Below are 20,879 nucleotides of genomic sequence, written 5' to 3' on the forward strand. Positions count from 1 at the left end.
GTTTTGTGGGGCCATTGAGCATCCTACCCGAGCAATGTAAAAAGTACCAACAGAACTCCTGTCTGGCACCTTCCCCGGTGGAGTTGTGCATGGGGTGTGTTTGGAACATTTTGTCACCAGCCGAGTCCAAAACTCAGCGCTTCCCCATCTCAGCCCAGAAAGTGGTAGAACAAGTTTTGTGGTGACTTTCAACTGCCTACCGGACCAATGTAAAAACGACCAACAGATGTCCTTTCTGGCGCCTTCCCCGGTGGAGTTGTGCATGGGGTGTGTATGGAACATTTTGTCACCAGCCGAGTCCAAAATTCAGCGCTTCCCCATCTCAGAACAGAAAGCGGTAGAACAAATTTTGTGGGGCCATTGAGCATCCTACCCGAGCAATTTAAAAAGTACCAAGAGAACTCCTTTCTGGCACCTTCCTCGGTGGAGTTGTACATGGGGTGTGTTTGGAACATTTTGTCACCAGCCGAGTCCAAAATTCAGCGCTTCCCCATCTCAGCCGAGAAAGCAGGTAGAACAAGTTTTGTGGTGTCCTTCAACTGCCTACCGGAGCAATGTAAAAAGTACCAACAGAAGTCCTTTCTGGCACCTTCCCCGGTGGAGTTGTGCATGGGGTGTGTTTGGAACATTTTGTCACCAGCCGAGTCCAAAATTCAGCGCTTCCCCATCTCAGCCCAGAAAGCAGGTAGAAGAACTGTCGTGGTGCCTTTCAGCTGCCTACCAGGGTATTGTAAAATATACCAACAGAACTCCTTTCTGGCACCTTCCCCGGTGGAGTTGTGCATGGGGTGTGTATGGAACATTTTGTCACCAGCCGAGTCCAAAATTCAGCGCTTCCCCATCTCAGCCCAGAAAGCAGGTAGAACAAGTTTTGTGGTGACTTTCAACTGCCTACCGGAGCAATGTAAAAAGTACCAACAGAAGTCCTTTCTGGCACCTTACCCGGTGGAGTTGTGCATGGGGTGTGTTTGGAACATTTTGTCACCAGCCGAGTCCAAAATTCAGCGCTTCCCCATCTCAGCCCAGAAAGCAGGTAGAACAAGTTTTGTGGTGTCCTTCAGCTTCCTACCGGGGTAGTGTAAGAACTAGCAACAGAACTCCTTTCTGGCACCATCCCCGGTGGAGTTGTGCATGGGGTGTGTTTGGAACATTTTGTCACCAGCCGAGTCCAAAATTCAGCGCTTCCCCATCTCAGCCCAGAAAGCAGGTAGAACAAGTTTTGTGGTGTCCTTCAACTGCCTACCGGAGCAATGTAAAAAGTGCCAACAGAAGTCCTTTCTAGCACCTTCCCCGGTGGAGTTGTGCATGGGGTGTGTTTGGAACATTTTGTCACCAGCCGAGTCCAAAAGTCAGCGCTTCCCCATCTCAGCCCAGAAAGCAGGTAGAAGAACTGTCGTGGTGCCATTCAGCTTCCTACCCGAGCAATGTAAAAAGTACCAAGAGTAGTCCTTTCTGGCACCTTCCCCGGTGGGGTTGTGCATGGGGTGTGTTTGGAACATTTTGTCACCAGCCGAGTCCAAAATTCAGCGCTTCCCCATCTCAGCCCAGAAAGCAGGTAGAAGAACTGTCGTGGTGCCTTTCAGCTGCCTACCAGGGTATTGTAAAATATACCAACAGAAGTCCTTTCTGGCACCTTTCCCGGTGGAGTTGTGCATGGGGTGTGTATGGAACATTTTGTCACCAGGCGACTCCAAAATTCAGCGCTTCCCCATCTCAGCCCAGAAAGCCGGTAGAACAAGTTTTGTGGTGACTTTCAACTGCCTACCGGACCAATGTAAAAACGACCAACAGATGTCCTTTCTGGCACCTTCCCCGGTGGAGTTGTGCATGGGGTGTGTATGGAACATTTTGTCACCAGCCGAGTCCAAAATTCAGCGCTTCCCCATCTCAGAACAGAAAGCGGTAGAACAAATTTTGTGGGGCCATTGAGCATCCTACCCGAGCAATTTAAAAAGTACCAAGAGAACTCCTTTCTGGCACCTTCCTCGGTGGAGTTGTGCATGGGGTGTGTTTGGAACATTTTGTCACCAGCCGAGTCCAAAATTCAGCGCTTCCCCATCTCAGCCCAGAAAGCAGGTAGAACAAGTTTTGTGGTGTCCTTCAGCTTCCTACCGGGGTAGTGTAAGAACTAGCAACAGAACTCCTTTCTGGCACCATCCCCGGTGGAGTTGTGCATGGGGTGTGTTTGGAACATTTTGTCACCAGCCGAGTCCAAAATTCAGCGCTTCCCCATCTCAGCCCAGAAAGCAGGTAGAACAAGTTTTGTGGTGACTTTCAACTGCCTACCGGAGCAATGTAAAAAGTGCCAACAGAAGTCCTTTCTAGCACCTTCCCCGGTGGAGTTGTGCATGGGGTGTGTTTGGAACATTTTGTCACCAGCCGAGTCCAAAAGTCAGCGCTTCCCCATCTCAGCCCAGAAAGCAGGTAGAAGAACTGTCGTGGTGCCATTCAGCTTCCTACCCGAGCAATGTAAAAAGTACCAAGAGTAGTCCTTTCTGGCACCTTCCCCGGTGGGGTTGTGCATGGGGTGTGTTTGGAACATTTTGTCACCAGCCGAGTCCAAAATTCAGCGCTTCCCCATCTCAGCCCAGAAAGCAGGTAGAAGAACTGTCGTGGTGCCTTTCAGCTGCCTACCAGGGTATTGTAAAATATACCAACAGAAGTCCTTTCTGGCACCTTTCCCGGTGGAGTTGTGCATGGGGTGTGTATGGAACATTTTGTCACCAGGCGACTCCAAAATTCAGCGCTTCCCCATCTCAGCCCAGAAAGCCGGTAGAACAAGTTTTGTGGTGACTTTCAACTGCCTACCGGACCAATGTAAAAACGACCAACAGATGTCCTTTCTGGCACCTTCCCCGGTGGAGTTGTGCATGGGGTGTGTATGGAACATTTTGTCACCAGCCGAGTCCAAAATTCAGCGCTTCCCCATCTCAGAACAGAAAGCGGTAGAACAAATTTTGTGGGGCCATTGAGCATCCTACCCGAGCAATTTAAAAAGTACCAAGAGAACTCCTTTCTGGCACCTTCCTCGGTGGAGTTGTGCATGGGGTGTGTTTGGAACATTTTGTCGCCAGCCGAGTCCAAAATTCAGCGCTTCCCCATCTCAGCCCAGAAAGCAGGTAGAACAAGTTTTGTGGTGTCCTTCAACTGCCTACCGGAGCAATGTAAAAACTACCAACAGATGTCCTTTCTGGCACCTTCCCCGGTGGAGTTGTGCATGGGGTGTGTTTGGAACATTTTGTCACCAGCCGAGTCCAAAATTCAGCGCTTCCCCATCTCAGCCCAGAAAGCAGGTAGAACAAGTTTTGTGGTGTCCTTCAGCTTCCTACCGGGGTAGTGTAAGAACTAGCAACAGAACTCCTTTCTGGTCCCTTCCCCGGTGGAGTTGTGCATGGGGTGTGTTTGGAACATTTTGTCACCAGCCGAGTCCAAAATTCAGCGCTTCCCCATCTCAGCCCAGAAAGCAGGTAGAACAAGTTTTGTGGGGCCATTCAGGTGCCTACCCGAGCAATGTAAAAAGTACCAAGAGTAGTCCTTTCTGGCACCTTCCCCGGTGGAGTTGTGCATGGGGGGTGTGTGGAACATTTTGTCACCACCCGAGTCCAAAATTCAGCGCTTCCCCATCTCAGCCCAGAAAGCAGGTAGAAGAGGTTTTGGGGGGCCATTGAGCATCCTACCCGAGCAATTTAAAAAGTACCAAGAGAACTCCTTTCTGGCACCTTCCCCGGTAGAGTTGTGCATGGGGTGTGTTTGGAACATTTTGTCGCCAGCCAAGTCCAAAATTCAGTGCTTCCCCATCTCAGCCCAGAAAGCAAGTAGAACAAGTTTTGTGGTGTCCTTCAACTGCCTACCGGAGCAATGTAAAAACTACCAACAGATGTCCTTTCTGGCACCTTCCCCGGTGGAGTTGTGCATGGGTTGTGTTTGGAACATTTTGTCACTAGCCGAGTCCAAAATTCAGCGCTTCCCCATCTCAGCCCAGAAAGCAGGTAGAACAAGTTTTGTGGTGACTTTCAACTGCCTACCGGGGTAGCGTAAGAACTACCAAAAGCACTCCTTTCTGGCACCTTCCCCGGTGGAGTTGTGCATGGGGTGTGTTTGGAACATTTTGTCACCAGCCGAGTCCAAAATTCAGCGCTTCCCCATCTCAGCCCAGAAAGCAGGTAGAACAAGTTTTGTGGTGACTTTCAACTGCCTACCGGAACAATGTAAAAACTACCAACAGACGTCCTTTCTGGCACCTTCCCCAGTGGAGTTGTGCATGGGCTGTGTTTGGAACATTTTGTCACCAGCCGAGTCCAAAATTCAGCGCTTCCCCATCTCAGCCCAGAAAGCAGGTAGAACAAGTTTTGTGGTGTCCTTAAACTGCCTACCGGAGCAATGTAAAAACTACCAACAGACGTCCTTATAGCGCCTTCCCCGGTGGAGTTGTGCATGGGGGGTGTGTGGAACATTTTGTCACCAGCCGAGTCCAAAATTCAGCGCTTCCTCATCTAAGCCCAGAAAGCAGGTAGAACAGCTTTTGTGGGGCTATTCAGCTTCCTACCCGAGCAATGTAAAAAGTACCAACAGACGTCCTTTCTGGCCCCTTCCCCGGTGGAGTTGTGCATGGGGTGTGTATGGAACATTTTGTCACCAGCCGAGTCCAAAAATGAGCACTTCCCCATCTCAGCCCAGAAAGCAGGTAGAACAAGTTTTGTGGTGACTTTCAAATGCCTACCGGAGCAATGTAAAAACGACCAACAGACGTCCTTTCTGGCACCTTCCCCGGTGGAGTTGTGCATGGGGTGTGTTTGGAACATTTTGTCACCAGCCGAGTCCAAAATTCAGCGCTTCCCCATCTCAGCCCAGAAAGCAGGTAGAACAAGTTTTGTGGTGTTTTTCAACTGCCTACCGGAGCAATGTAAAAACTACCAAACGAACTCGTTTCTGGCCCCTTCCCCGGTGGAGTTGTGCATGGGGTGTGTTTGGAACATTTTGTCACCAGCCGAGTCCAAAATTCAGCGCTTCCCCATCTCAGCCCAGAAAGCAGGTAGAACAAGTTTTGTGGTGACTTTCAACTGCCTACCGGAGCAATGTAAAAACTACCAACAGACGTCCTTTCTGGCCCCTTCCCCGGTGGAGTTGTGCATGGGGTGTGTTTGGAACATTTTGTCACCACCGGAGTACAAAATTCAGCGCTTCCCCATCTCAGCCCAGAAAGCAGGTAGAACAAGATTTGTGGGGCCATTCAGGTGCCTAACGACGTTTTGTAAGAAGTACCAACAGACGTTCTCTCTGGCACCTTCCCCGGTGGAGTTGTGCATGGGGTGTGTTTGGAGCATTTTGTCGCCAGCCGAGTCCAAAATTCAGCGCTTCCCCATCTCAGCCCAGAAAGCAGGTAGAACAAGTTTTGTGGTGACTTTCAACTGCCTACCGGAGCAATGTAAAAAGTACCAACAGGACTCCTTTCTGTCCCCTTCCCCGGTGGAGTTGTGCATGGGGTGTGTTTGGAACATTTTGTCACTAGCCGAGTCCAAAATTCAGCGCTTCCCCATCTCAGCCCAGAAAGCAGGTAGAACAAGTTTTGTGGTGACTTTCAACTGCCTACCGGGGTAGCGTAAGAACTACCAACAGAACTCCTTTCTGGCCCCTTCCCCGGTGGAGTTGTGCATGGGGTGTGTTTGGAACATTTTGTCACCAGCCGAGTCCAAAATTCAGCGCTTCCCCATCTCAGCCCAGAAAGCAGGTAGAACAAGTTTTGTGGTGACTTTCAACTGCCTACCGGAACAATGTAAAAACTACCAACAGACGTCCTTTCTGGCCCCTTCCCCGGTGGAGTTGTGCATGGGGTGTGTTTGGAACATTTTGTCACCAGCCGAGTCCAAAATTCAGCGCTTCCCCATCTCAGCCCAGAAAGCAGGTAGAACAAATTTTTTGGGGCCATTCATCTTCCTACCCGAGCAATGTAAAAAGTACCAAGAGTAGTCCTTTCTGGCACCTTCCGGGGTGGAGTTGTGCATGGGGTGTGTTTGGAACATTTTGTCACCAGCCGAGTCCAAAATTCAGCGCTTCCCCATCTCAGCCCAGAAAGCAGGTAGAACAAGTTTTGTGGTGTCCTTCAGCTTCCTACCAAGGTAGTGTAAGAACTAGCAACAGAAGTCCTTTCTGGCACCTTCCCCGGTGGAGTTGTGCATGGGGTGTCTATGGAACATTTTGTCACCAGCCGAGTCCAAAATTCAGCGCTTCCCCATATCAGCCCAGAAAGCAGGTAGAACAAGTTTTGTGGTGACTTTCAACTGCCTACCGGAGCAATGTAAAAAGTACCAAGAGAACTCCCTTCTGGCCCCTTCCCCGGTGGAGTTGTGCATGGGGTGTGTTTGGAACATTTTGTCACCAGCCGAGTCCAAAATTCAGCGCTTCCCCATCTCAGCCCAGAAAGCAGGTAGAACAAGTTTTGTGGTGTCCTTCAGCTGCCTACCGGGGTAGTGTAAGAACTAGCAACAGAACTCCTTTCTGGCACCTTCCCCGGTGGAGTTGTGCATGGGGTGTCTATGGAACATTTTGTCACCAGCCGAGTCCAAAATTCAGCGCTTCCCCATCTCAGCCCAGAAAGCAGGTAGAACAAGTTTTGTGGTGACTTTCAACTGCCTACCGGAGCAATGTAAAAACTACCAACAGACGTCCTTTCTGGCCCCTTCCCCGGTGGAGTTGTACATGGGGTGTGTTTGGAACATTTTGTCACCAGCCGAGTCCAAAATTCAGCGCTTCCCCATCTCAGCCCAGAAAGCAGGTAGAACAAATTTTGTGGTGTCCTTCAGCTGCCTACCGGGGTAGTGTAAGAACTACCAACAGAACTCCTTTCTAGCACCTTGCCCGGTGGAGTTGTGCAAGGGGGTGGGGGTGGAACATTTTGTCACCAGCCGACTCCAAAAGTCAGCGCTTCCCCATCTCAGCCCAGAAAGCAGGTAGAACAAGTTTTGTGGTGACTTTCAACTGCCTACCGACGTAGGTTAAAAAGTACCAACAGAACTCCTTTCTGGCACCTTTCCCGGTGGAGTTGTGCATGGGGTGTGTTTGGAACATTTTGTCACCAGCCGAGTCCAAAATTCAGCGCTTCCCCATCCCAGCCCAGAAAGCAGGTAGAACAAGTTTTGTGGTGACTTTCAACTGCCTACCGGAACAATGTAAAAAGTACCAAGAGTAGTCCTTTCTGGCACCTTCCCCAGTGGGGTTGTGCATGGGGGGTGTGTGGAGCATTTTGTCGCCAGCCGAGTCCAAAATTCAGCGCTTCCCCATCTCAGCCCAGAAAGCAGGTAGAACAAGTTTTGTGGTGACTTTCAACTGCCTACCGGAGCAATGTAAAAAGTACCAACAGAACTCCTTTCTGTCCCCTTCCCCGGTGGAGTTGTGCATGGGGTGTGTTTGGAACATTTTGTCACCAGCCGAGTCCAAAATTCAGCGCTTCCCCATCTCAGCCCAGAAAGCAGGTAGAACAAGATTTGTGGTGACTTTCAACTGCCTACCGGAGCAATGTAAAAACTACCAACAGACGTCCTTTCTGGCCCCTTCCCCGGTGGAGTTGTGCATGGGGTGTGTTTGGAACATTTTGTCACCAGCCGAGTCCAAAATTCAGCGCTTCCCCATCTCAGCCCAGAAAGCAGGTAGAACAAATTTTGTGGTGTCCTTCATCTGCCTACCGGGGTAGTGTAAGAACTACCAACAGAACTCCTTTCTAGCACCTTCCCCGGTGGAGTTGTGCATGGGGTGTGTTTGGAACATTTTGTCACCAGCCGAGTCCAAAATTCAGCGCTTCCCCATCTCAGCCAAGAAAGCAGGTAGAACAAGTTTTGTGGTGACTTTCAGCTGCCTACCGGAGGAATGTAAAAAGTACCAACAGACGTCCTTTCTGGCACCTCCCCCGGTGGAGTTGTGCATAGGGTGTGTTTGGAACATTTTGTCACCAGCCGAGACCAAAATTCAGCGCTTCCCCATCTCAGCCCAGAAAGCAGGTAGAACAAATTTTGTGGTGACTTTCAACTGCCTACACTAGCAATGTAAAAAGTACCAAGAGAACTCCTTTCTAGTACCTTCCCCGGTGGGGTTGTGCATGGGGTGTGTATGGAACATTTTGTCACCAGCCGAGTCCAAAATTCAGCGCTTCCGCATCTCTAGCCCAGAAAGCAGGTAGAACAAATTTTGTGGGGCCATTGAGCATCCTACCCAAGCAATGTAAAAAGTACCAAGAGAACTCCTTTCTGGCACCTTCCCCGGTGGAGTTGTGCATGGGGTGTGTTTGGAACATTTTGTCACCAGCCAAGTCCAAAATTCAGCGCTTCCCCATCTCAGCCCAGAAAGCAGGTAGAACAAGTTTTGTAGTGTCCTTCAGCTTTCGTACCGGGGTAGTGTAAGAACTAGCAACAGAACTCCTTCCTGGCACCTTCCCCGGTGGAGTTGTGCATGGGGTGTCTATGAAACATTTTGTCACCAGCTGAGTCCAAAATTCAGCGCTTCCCCATCTCAGCCCAGAAAGCAGGTAGAACAAGTTTTGTGGTGACTTTCAACTGCCTACTGGAGCAATGTAAAAACTACCAACAGACATCCTTTCTGGCACCTTCCCCGGTGGAGTTGTGCATGGGGTGTGTTTGGAACATTTTGTCACCAGCCGAGTCCAAAATTCAGCGCTTCCCCATCCCAGCCCAGAAAGCAGGTAGAACAAGTTTTGTGGTGTCCTTCAGCTTCCTAATGGGGTAGTGTAAGAACTAGCAACAGAACTCCTTTCTGGCACCTTCCCCGGTGGAGTTGTGCATGGGGGGTGTTTGGAACATTTTGTCACCAGCCGAGTCCAAAATTCAGCGCTTCCCCATCCCAGCCCAGAAAGCAGGTAGAACAAGTTTTGTGGTGAATTTCAACTGCCTACCGGAGCAATGTAAAAACTAACAACAGACGTCCTTTCTGACACTTCCCCGGTGGAGTTGTGCATGGGGTGTGTTTGGAACATTTTGTCACCAGCCGAGTCCAAAATTCAGCGCTTCCCCATCTCAGCCCAGAAAGCAGGTAGAACAAGTTTTGTGGGGCCATTGAGGTGCCTACCGATGTAGTATAAAAAGTACCAACAGAAGTCCTTTCTGGCACCTTTCCCGGTGGAGTTGTGCATGGGGTGTGTTTGGAACATTTTGTCACCAGCCGAGTCCAAAATTCAGCGCTTCCCCATCTCAGCCCAGAAAGCAGGTAGAACAAATTTTGTGGTGACTTTCAACTGCCTACACTAGCAATGTAAAAAGTACCAAGAGAACTCTTTTCTGGCACCTTCCCCGGTGGGGTTGTGCATGGGGTGTGTATGGAACATTTTGTCACCAGCCGAGTCCAAAATTCAGCGCTTCCGCATCTCAGCCCAGAAAGCAGGTAGAACAGGAACTGTCGTGGTACCTTTCAGCTGCCTATCAGGGTATTGTAAAAAGTACCAAGAGAACTCCTTTCTGGCCCCTTCCCCGGTGGAGTTGTGCATGGGGTGTGTTTGGAACATTCTGTCACCAGCCGAGTCCAAAATTCAGCGCTTCCCCATCTCAGCCCAGAAAGCAGGTAGAACAGGTTTTGTGGGGCCATTCAGCTTCCTACCCGAGCAATGTAAAAAGTACCAAGAGTAGTCCTTTCTGGCACCTTCCCCGGTGGGGTTGTGCATGGGGGGTGTGTGGAACATTTTGTCACCAGCAGAGTCCAAAATTCAGCGCTTCCCCATCTCAGCCCAGAAAGCAGGTAGAACAAGTTTTGTGGTGACTTTCAACTGCCTACCGGAGCAATGTAAAAACTACCAACAGACGTCCTTTCTGGCCCCTTCCACGGTGGAGTTGTGCATGGGGTGTGTTTGGAACATTTTGTCACCAGCCGAGTCCAAAATTCAGCGCTTCCCCATCTCAGCCCAGAAAGCAGGTAGAACAAGTTTTGTGGTGACTTTCAACTGCCTACCGGAGCAATGTAAAAACTACCAACAGACGTCCTTTCTGGCCCCTTCCCCGGTGGAGTTGTGCATGGGGTGTGTTTGGAACATTTTGTCACCAGCCGAGTCCAAAATTCAGCGCTTCCCCATCTCAGCCCAGAAAGCAGGTAGAACAAATTTTTTGGGGCCATTCATCTTCCTACCCGAGCAATGTAAAAAGTACCAAGAGTAGTCCTTTCTGGCACCTTCCCCGGTGGAGTTGTGCATGGGGTGTGTTTGGAACATTTTGTCGCCAGCCGAGTCCAAAATTCAGCGCTTCCCCATCTCAGCCCAGAAAGCAGGTAGAACAAGTTTTGTGGTGTCCTTCAGCTTCCTACCAAGGTAGTGTAAGAACTAGCAACAGAAGTCCTTTCTGGCACCTTCCCCGGTGGAGTTGTGCATGGGGTGTGTTTGGAACATTTTGTCACCAGCCGAGTCCAAAATTCAGCGCTTCCCCATCTCAGCCCAGAAAGCAGGTAGAACAAGTTTTGTGGTGACTTTCAACTGCCTACCGGAACAATGTAAAAACTACCAAGAGAACTCCTTTCTGGCACCTTCCCCGGTGGAGTTGTGCATGGGGTGTGTGTGGAACATTTTGTCACCAGCCGAGTCCAAAATTCAGCGCTTCCCCATCTCAGCCCAGAAAGCAGGTAGAACAAGTTTTGTGGTGACTTTCAACTGCCTACCGGAGCAATGTAAAAAGTACCAAGAGAACTCCCTTCTGGCCCCTTCCCCGGTGGAGTTGTGCATGGGGTGTGTTTGGAACATTTTGTCACCAGCCGAGTCCAAAATTCAGCGCTTCCCCATCTCAGCCCAGAAAGCAGGTAGAACAAGTTTTGTGGTGTCCTTCAGCTGCCTACCGGGGTAGTGTAAGAACTAGCAACAGAACTCCTTTCTGGCACCTTCCCCGGTGGAGTTGTGCATGGGGTGTGTTTGGAACATTTTGTCACCAGCCGAGTCCAAAATTCAGCGCTTCCCCATCTCAGCCCAGAAAGCAGGTAGAACAAGTTTTGTGGTGACTTTCAACTGCCTACCGGAGCAATGTAAAAACTACCAACAGACGTCCTTTCTGGCCCCTTCCCCGGTGGAGTTGTACATGGGGTGTGTTTGGAACATTTTGTCACCAGCCGAGTCCAAAATTCAGCGCTTCCCCATCTCAGCCCAGAAAGCAGGTAGAACAAATTTTGTGGTGTCCTTCAGCTGCCTACCGGGGTAGTGTAAGAACTACCAACAGAACTCCTTTCTAGCACCTTGCCCGGTGGAGTTGTGCAAGGGGGTGGGGGTGGAACATTTTGTCACCAGCCGACTCCAAAAGTCAGCGCTTCCCCATCTCAGCCCAGAAAGCAGGTAGAAGAACTGTCGTGGTGCCTTTCAACTGCCTACCGACGTAGGTTAAAAAGTACCAACAGAACTCCTTTCTGGCACCTTTCCCGGTGGAGTTGTGCATGGGGTGTGTTTGGAACATTTTGTCACCAGCCGAGTCCAAAATTCAGCGCTTCCCCATCTCAGCCCAGAAAGCAGGTAGAACAAATTTTGTGGTGTCCTTCATCTGCCTACCGGGGTAGTGTAAGAACTACCAACAGAACTCCTTTCTAGCACCTTCCCCGGTGGAGTTGTGCATGGGGGTTGTGTGGAACATTTTGTCACCAGCCGACTCCAAAAGTCAGCGCTTCCCCATCTCAGCCCAGAAAGCAGGTAGAACAAGTTTTGTGGTGACTTTCAACTGCCTACCGACGTAGGTTAAAAAGTACCAACAGAACTCCTTTCTGGCACCTTTCCCGGTGGAGTTGTGCATGGGGTGTGTTTGGAACATTTTGTCACCAGCCGAGTCCAAAATTCAGCGCTTCCCCATCCCAGCCCAGAAAGCAGGTAGAACAAGTTTTGTGGTGACTTTCAACTGCCTACCGGAACAATGTAAAAAGTACCAAGAGTAGTCCTTTCTGGCACCTTCCCCAGTGGGGTTGTGCATGGGGGGTGTGTGGAGCATTTTGTCGCCAGCCGAGTCCAAAATTCAGCGCTTCCCCATCTCAGCCCAGAAAGCAGGTAGAACAAGTTTTGTGGTGACTTTCAACTGCCTACCGGAGCAATGTAAAAACTACCAACAGACGTCCTTTCTGGCCCCTTCCCCGGTGGAGTTGTACATGGGGTGTGTTTGGAACATTTTGTCACCAGCCGAGTCCAAAATTCAGCGCTTCCCCATCTCAGCCCAGAAAGCAGGTAGAACAAATTTTGTGGTGTCCTTCAGCTGCCTACCGGGGTAGTGTAAGAACTACCAACAGAACTCCTTTCTAGCACCTTGCCCGGTGGAGTTGTGCATGGGGGTTGTGTGGAACATTTTGTCACCAGCCGACTCCAAAAGTCAGCGCTTCCCCATCTCAGCCAAGAAAGCAGGTAGAACAAGTTTTGTGGTGACTTTCAGCTGCCTACCGGAGGAATGTAAAAAGTACCAACAGACGTCCTTTCTGGCACCTCCCCCGGTGGAGTTGTGCATAGGGTGTGTTTGGAACATTTTGTCACCAGCCGAGACCAAAATTCAGCGCTTCCCCATCTCAGCCCAGAAAGCAGGTAGAACAAATTTTGTGGTGACTTTCAACTGCCTACACTAGCAATGTAAAAAGTACCAAGAGAACTCCTTTCTAGTACCTTCCCCGGTGGGGTTGTGCATGGGGTGTGTATGGAACATTTTGTCACCAGCCGAGTCCAAAATTCAGCGCTTCCGCATCTCTAGCCCAGAAAGCAGGTAGAACAAATTTTGTGGGGCCATTGAGCATCCTACCCAAGCAATGTAAAAAGTACCAACAGACGTCCTTTCTGGCCCCTTCCCCGGTGGAGTTGTGCATGGGGTGTGTTTGGAACATTTTGTCACCAGCCAAGTCCAAAATTCAGCGCTTCCCCATCTCAGCCCAGAAAGCAGGTAGAACAAGTTTTGTAGTGTCCTTCAGCTTTCGTACCGGGGTAGTGTAAGAACTAGCAACAGAACTCCTTCCTGGCACCTTCCCCGGTGGAGTTGTGCATGGGGTGTCTATGAAACATTTTGTCACCAGCTGAGTCCAAAATTCACCGCTTCCCCATCTCAGCCCAGAAAGCAGGTAGAACAAGTTTTGTGGTGACTTTCAACTGCCTACTGGAGCAATGTAAAAACTACCAACAGACGTCCTTTCTGGCACCTTCCCCGGTGGAGTTGTGCATGGGGTGTGTTTGGAACATTTTGTCACCAGCCGAGTCCAAAATTCAGCGCTTCCCCATCCCAGCCCAGAAAGCAGGTAGAACAAGTTTTGTGGTGTCCTTCAGCTTCCTAATGGGGTAGTGTAAGAACTAGCAACAGAACTCCTTTCTGGCACCTTCCCCGGTGGAGTTGTGCATGGGGGGTGTTTGGAACATTTTGTCACCAGCCGAGTCCAAAATTCAGCGCTTCCCCATCCCAGCCCAGAAAGCAGGTAGAACAAGTTTTGTGGTGACTTTCAACTGCCTACCGGAGCAATGTAAAAAGTACCAACAGACGTCCTTTCTGGCCCCTTCCCCGGTGGAGTTGTGCATGGGGTGTGTTTGGAACATTTTGTCACCAGCCGAGTCCAAAAGTCAGCGCTTCCCCATCTCAGCCCAGAAAGCAGGTAGAACAAGTTTTGTGGGGCCATTGAGGTGCCTACCGATGTAGTATAAAAAGTACCAACAGAAGTCCTTTCTGGCACCTTTCCCGGTGGAGTTGTGCATGGGGTGTGTTTGGAACATTTTGTCACTAGCCGAGTCCAAAATTCAGCGCTTCCCCATCTCAGCCCAGAAAGCAGGTAGAACAAGTTTTGTGGTGACTTTCAACTGCCTACCGGAGCAATGTAAAAACTAACAACAGACGTCCTTTCTGACACTTTCCCGGTAGAGTTGTGCATGGGGTGTGTTTGGAACATTTTGTCACCAGCCAAGTCCAAAATTCAGCGCTTCCCCATCTCAGCCCAGAAAGCAGGTAGAACAAGTTTTGTAGTGTCTTTCAACTGCCTTTCGGGGTAGTGTAAGAACTACCAACAGAACTCCTTTCTGGCACCTTCCCCGGTGGAGTTGTGCATGGGGTGTGTGCGGAACATTTTGTCACCAGCCGAGTCCAAAATTCAGCGCTTCCCCATCTCAGCCCAGAAAGCAGGTAGAACAAGTTTTGTGGTGACTTTCAACTGCCTACCGGAGCAATGTAAAAGTACCAAGAGAACTCCTTTCTGGCACCTTCCCCGGTGGAGTTGTGCATGGGGTGTGTTTGGAACATTTTGTCACCAGCCGAGTCCAAAATTCAGCGCTTCCCCATCTCAGCCCAGAAAGCAGGTAGAAGAACTGTCGTGGTGCCTTTCAGCTGCCTACCAGGGTATTGTAAAAACTACCAACAGAACTCCTTTCTGGTCCCTTCCCCGGTGGAGTTGTGCATGGGCTGTGTTTGTAACATTTTGTCACCAGCCGAGTCCAAAATTCAGCGCTTCCCCATCTCAGCCCAGAAAGCAGGTAGAACAAATTTTGTGGGGCCATTGAGCATCCTACCCAAGCAATGTAAAAAGTACCAAGAGAACTCCTTTCTGGCACCTTCCCCGGTGGAGTTGTGCATGGGGGGTGTTTGGAACATTTTGTCACCAGCCGAGTCCAAAATTCAGCACTTCCCCATCTCAGCCCAGAAAGCAGGTAGAACACCTTTTGTGGTGTCCTTCAGCTGCCTACCGGGGTACTGTAAGAACTACCAACAGAACTCCTTTCTGGCACCTTCTCCGGTGGAGTTGTGCATGGGGTGTGTATGGAACATTTTGTCACCAGCCGAGTCCAAAATTCAGCGCTTCCCCATCTTAGCCCAGAAAGCAGGTAGAACAAATTCTGTGGGGCCATTGAGCATCCTACCCGAGCAATTTAAAAAGTACCAACAGAACTCCTTTCTGGCACCTTCCGGTGTGGAGTTGTGCATGGGGTGTGTTTGGAACATTTTGTCACCAGCCGAGTCCAAAATTCAGCGCTTCCCCATCTCAGCCCAGAAAGCAGGTAGAACAAGTTTTGTGGTGACTTTCAACTGCCTACCGGAGCAATGTAAAAACTACTAACAGACGTCCTTTCTGGCCCCTTCCCCGGTGGAGTTGTGCATGGGGTGTGTTTGGAACTTTTTGTCACCAGCCGAGTCCAAAATTCAGCGCTTCCCCATCTCAGCCCAGAAAGCAGGTAGAACAAGTTTTGTGGTGTCCTTCAACTGCCTACCGGAGCAATGTAAAAACTACCAAAAGAACTCCTTTCTGGCACCTTCCCCGGTGGAGTTGTGCATGGGGTGTGTATGGAACGATTTGTCACCAGCCGAGTCCAAAATTCAGCGCTTCCCCATCTCAGCCCAGAAAGCAGGTAGAACAAGTTTTGTGGGGCCATTGAGCATCCTACCCAAGCAATCTAAAAAGTACCAACAGAAGTCCTTTTTGGCACCTTCCGGGGTGGAGTTGTGCATGGGGTGTGTTTGGAACATTTTGTCACCAGCCCAGTCCAAAATTCAGCGCTTCTCCATCTTAGCCCAGAAAGCAGGTAGAACAAATTTTGTGGGGCCATTGAGCATCCTACCCGAGCAATCTAAAAATTACCAACAGAACTCCTTTCTGGCACCTTCCCCGGTGGAGTTGTGCATGGGGGATGCGTGGAACATTTTGTTACCAGCCGAGTCCAAAATTCAGCGCTTCCCCATCTCAGCCCAGAAAGCAGGTAGAACAAGTTTTGTGGTGACTTTCAACTGCCCACTGGAGCAATCTAAAAAGTACCAAGAGAACTCCTTTCTGGCACCTTCCCGGTGGAGTTGTGCATGGGGTGTGTTTGGAACATTTTGTCACCAGCCGACTCCAAAATTCAGCGCTTCCCCATCTCAGCCCAGAAAGCAGGTAGAACAAGTTTTGTGGTTACTTTCAACTGCCTACCGGAGCAATGTAAAAACTACCAACAGACGTCCTTTCTGAACACCTTCCCCGGTGGAGTTGTGCATGGGGTGTGTTTGGAACATTTTGTCACCAGCCGAGTCCAAAATTCAGCGCTTCCCCATCTCAGCCCAGAAAGCAGGTAGAACAGGTTTTGTGGGGCCATTCAGCTTCCTACCCGAGCAATGTAAAAAGTACCAAGAGTAGTCCTTTCTGGCACCTTCCCCGGTGGGGTTGTGCATGGGGTGTGTGTGGAACATTTTGTCACCAGCAGAGTCCAAAATTCAGCGCTTCCCCATCTCAGCCCAGAAAGCAGGTAGAACAAGTTTTGTGGGGCCATTGAGGTGCCTACCGATGTAGTATAAAAAGTACTAACAGAAGTCCTTTCTGGCACCTTCTCCGGTGGAGTTGTGCATGGGGTGTGTTTGGAACATTTTGTCACCAGCCGAGACCAAAATTCAGCGCTTCCCCATCTCAGCCCAGAAAGCAGGTAGAACAAATTTTCTGGTGACTTTCAACTGCCTACACTAGCAATGTAAAAAGTACCAAGAGAACTCCTTTCTAGTACCTTCCCCGGTGGGGTTGTGCATGGGGTGTGTATGGAACATTCTGTCACCAGCCGAGTCCAAAATTCAGCGCTTCCGCATCTCAGCCCAGAAAGCAGGTAGAACAAATTTTGTGGGGCCATTGAGCATCCTACCCAAGCAATGTAAAAAGTACCAAGAGAACTCCTTTCTGGCACCTTCCCCGGTGGAGTTGTGCATGGGGTGTGTTTGGAACATTTTGTCACCAGCCAAGTCCAAAATTCAGCGCTTCCCCATCTCAGCCCAGAAAGCAGGTAGAACAAGTTTTGTAGTGTCCTTCAGCTGCCTTTCGGGGTAGTGTAAGAACTACCAACAGAACTCCTTTCTGGCACCTTCCCCGGTGGAGTTGTGCATGGGGTGTGTTTGGAACATTTTGTCGCCAGCCGAGTCCAAAATTCAGCGCTTCCCCATCTCAGCCCAGAAAGCAGGTAGAACAGGTTTTGTGGGGCCATTCAGATTCCTACCCGAGCAATGTAAAAAGTACCAAGAGTAGTCCTTTCTGGCCCCTTCCCCGGTGGGGTTGTGCCTGGGGTGTGTGTGGAACATTTTGTCACCAGCCGAGTCCAAAATTCAGCGCTTCCCCATCTCAGCCCAGAAAGCAGGTAGAACAAGTTTTGTGGGGCCATTGAGGTGCCTACCGATGTAGTATAAAAAGTACCAACAGAAGTCCTTTCTGGCACCTTTCCCGGTGGAGTTGTGCATGGGGTGTGTTTGGAACATTTTGTCACCAGCCGAGTCCAAAATTCAGCACTTCCCCATCTCAGCCCAGAAAGCAGGTAGAACAAGTTTTGTGGGGCCATTCAGGTGCCTACCGGAGCAATGTAAAAACTACCAACAGACGTCCTTTCTGGCACCTTCCCCGGTGGAGTTGTGCATGGGGTGTGTATGGAACGATTTGTCACCAGCCGAGTCCAAAATTCAGCGCTTCCCCATCTCAGCCCAGAAAGCAGGTAGAACAAATTTTGTGGGGCCATTGAGCATCCTACCCGAGCAATTTAAAAAGTACCAACAGAAGTCCTTTCTGGCACCTTCCGGGGTGGAGTTGTGCATGGGGTGTGTTTGGAACATTTTGTCACCAGCCCAGTCCAAAATTCAGCGCTTCTCCATCTTAGCCCAGAAAGCAGGTAGAACAAATTTTGTGGGGCCATTGAGCATCCTACCCGAGCAATCTAAAAATTACCAACAGAACTCCTTTCTGGCACCTTCCCCGGTGGAGTTGTGCATGGGGTGTGTTTGGAACATTTTGTCACCAGCCGAGTCCAAAATTCAGCGCTTCCCCATCTCAGCCCAGAAAGCAGGTAGAACAAGTTTTGTGGGGCCATTGAGCATCCTACCCGAGCAATTTAAAAAGTACCAACAGAAGTCCTTTCTGGCACCTTCCGGGGTGGAGTTGTGCATGGGGTGTGTTTGGAACATTTTGTCACCAGCCGAGTCCAAAATTCAGCGCTTCCCCATCTCAGCCCAGAAAGCAGGTAGAAGAACTGTCGTGGTGCCTTTCAGCTGCCTACCAGGGTATTGTAAAAACTACCAACAGAACTCCTTTCTGGCACCTTCCCCGGTGGAGTTGTGCATGGGGTGTGTTTGGAACATTTTGTCACCAGCCCAGTCCAAAATTCAGCGCTTCCCCATCTCAGCCCAGAAAGCAGGTAGAACAAGTTTTGTGGTGTCCTTCAGCTGCCTACCAGGGTAGTGTAAGAACTAGCAACAGAACTCCTTTCTGGCACCTTCCCCGGTGGAGTTGTGCATGGGGTGTGTATGGAACATTTTGTCACCTGCCGAGTCCAAAATTCAGCGCTTCCCCATCTCAGCCCAGAAAGCAGGTAGAACAAGTTTTGTGGGGCCATTGAGCATCCTACCCAAGCAATCTAAAAAGTACCAACAGAAGTCCTTTCTGGAACCTTCCCCGGTGGAGTTGTGCATGGTGTGTGTATGGAACATTTTGTCACCAGCCGAGTCCAAAATTCAGCGCTTCCCCATCTCAGCCCAGAAAGCAGGTAGAACAAGTTTTGTGGTGTCCTTCAGCTGCCTTTCGGTGTAGTGTAAGAACTACCAACAGAACTCCTTTCTGGCACCTTCTCCGGTGGAGTTGTGCATGGGGTGTGTTTGGAACATTTTGTCACCAGCCGAGTCCAAAATTTAGCGCTTCCCCATCTCAGCCCAGAAAGCAGGTAGAACAAATTTTGTGGGGCCATTGAGCATCCTACCCGAGCAATTTAAAAAGTACCAACAGAAGTCCTTTCTGGCACCTTCCGGGGTGGAGTTGTGCATGGGGTGTGTTTGGAACATTTTGTCACCAGCCCAGTCCAAAATTCAGCGCTTCTCCATCTTAGCCCAGAAAGCAGGTAGAACAAATTTTGTGGGGCCATTGAGCATCCTACCCGAGCAATCTAAAAATTACCAACAGAACTCCTTTCTGGCACCTTCCCCGGTGGAGTTGTGCATGGGGTGTGTTTGGAACATTTTGTCACCAGCCGAGTCCAAAATTCAGCGCTTCCCCATCCCAGCCCAGAAAGCAGGTAGAACAACTTTTGTGGTGTCCTTCAGCTGCCTTTCGGGGTAGTGTAAGAACTACCAACAGAACTCCTTTCTGGCACCTTCCCCGGTAGAGTTGTGCATGGGGTGTGTTTGGAACATTTTGTCACCAGCCGAGTCCAAAATTCAGCGCTTCCCCATCTCAGCCCAGAAAGCAGGTAGAACAAGTTTTGTGGTGACTTTCAACTGCCTACCGGAGCAATGTAAAAAGTACCAACAGACGTCCTTTCTGGCCCCTTCCCCGGTGGAGTTGTGCATGGGGTGTGTTTGGAACATTTTGTCACCAGCCGAGTCCAAAATTCAGCGCTTCCCCATCTCAGCCCAGAAAGCAGGTAGAACAAGTTTTGTGGTGTCATTCAGCTGCCTACCGAGTAAGAGTAAGAACAACCAACAGACGTCCTTTCTGGCACCTTTCCCGGTGGAGTTGTGCATGGGGTGTGTTTGGAACATTTTGTCACCAGCCGAGTCCAAAATTCAGCGCTTCCCCATCTCAGCCCAGAAAGCAGGTAGAACAAATTTTGTGGGGCTATTGAGCATCCTACCCGAGCAATGTAAAAAGTACCAACAGAAGTCCTTTCTGGCCCCTTCCCCGGTGGAGTTGTGCATGGGGTGTGTTTGGAACATTTTGTCACCAGCCAAGTCCAAAATTCAGCACTTCCCCATCTCAGCCCAGAAAGCAGGTAGAACAACTTTTGTGCTGTCATTCAGCTGCCTACCGGGGTACTGTAAGAACTACCAACAGAACTCCTTTCTGGCACCTTCTCCGGTGGAGTTGTGCATGGGGTGTGTATGGAACATTTTGTCACCAGCCGAGTCCAAAATTCAGCGCTTCCCCATCTCAGCCCAGAAAGCAGGTAGAACAAATTTTGTGCGGCCATTGAGCATCCTACCCGAGCAATTTAAAAAGTACCAATAGAAGTCCTTTCTGGCACCTTCCGGGGTGGAGTTGTGCATGGGGTGTGTTTGGAACATTTTGTCAACAGCCAAGTCCAAAATTCAGCGCTTCCCCATCTCAGCCCAGAAAGCAGGTAGAACAAGTTTTGTGGTGTCCTTCAGCTGCCTACCAGTGTAGTGTAAGAACTAGCAACAGAACTCCTTTCTGGCACCTTCCCCGGTGGAGTTGTGCATGGGGTGTGTATGGAACATTTTGTCACCAGCCGAGTCCAAAATTCAGCGCTTCCCCATATCAGCCCAGAAAGCAGGTAGAACAAGTTTTGTGGGGCCATTGAGCATCCTACCCGAACAATCTAAAAAGTACCAACAGAAGTCCTTTCTGGAACCTTCCCCGGTGGAGTTGTGCATGGGGTGTGTATGGAACATTTTGTCACCAGCCGAGTCCAAAATTTAGCGCTTCCCCATCTCAGCCCAGAAAGCAGGTAGAACAAGTTTTGTGGTGTCCTTCAGCTGCCTTTCGGTGTAGTGTAAGAACTACCAACAGAACTCCTTTCTGGCACCTTCTCCGGTGGAGTTGTGCATGGGGTGTGTTTGGAACATTTTGTCACCAGCCGAGTCCAAAATTTAGCGCTTCCCCATCTCAGCCCAGAAAGCAGGTAGAAGGACTGTCGTGGTGCCTTTCAGCTGCCTACCGGGGTAGCGTAAAACTACCAACAGACGTCCTTTCTGGCCCCTTCCCCGGTGGAGTTGTGCATGGGGTGTGTTTGGAACATTTTGTCACCAGCCGAGTCCAAAATTCAGCGCTTCCCCATCTCAGCCCAGAAAGCAGGTAGAACAAGTTTTGTGGTGACTTTCAACTGCCTACCGGAGCAATGTAAAAACTACTAACAGACGTCCTTTCTGGCCCCTTCCCCGGTGGAGTTGTGCATGGGGTGTGTTTGGAACTTTTTGTCACCAGCCGAGTCCAAAATTCAGCGCTTCCCCATCTCAGCCCAGAAAGCAGGTAGAACA

The sequence above is a fragment of the Falco cherrug genome, chromosome 9, assembly GCF_023634085.1.
Source record: "Falco cherrug isolate bFalChe1 chromosome 9, bFalChe1.pri, whole genome shotgun sequence".
Classification (NCBI taxonomy): domain Eukaryota; kingdom Metazoa; phylum Chordata; class Aves; order Falconiformes; family Falconidae; genus Falco; species Falco cherrug.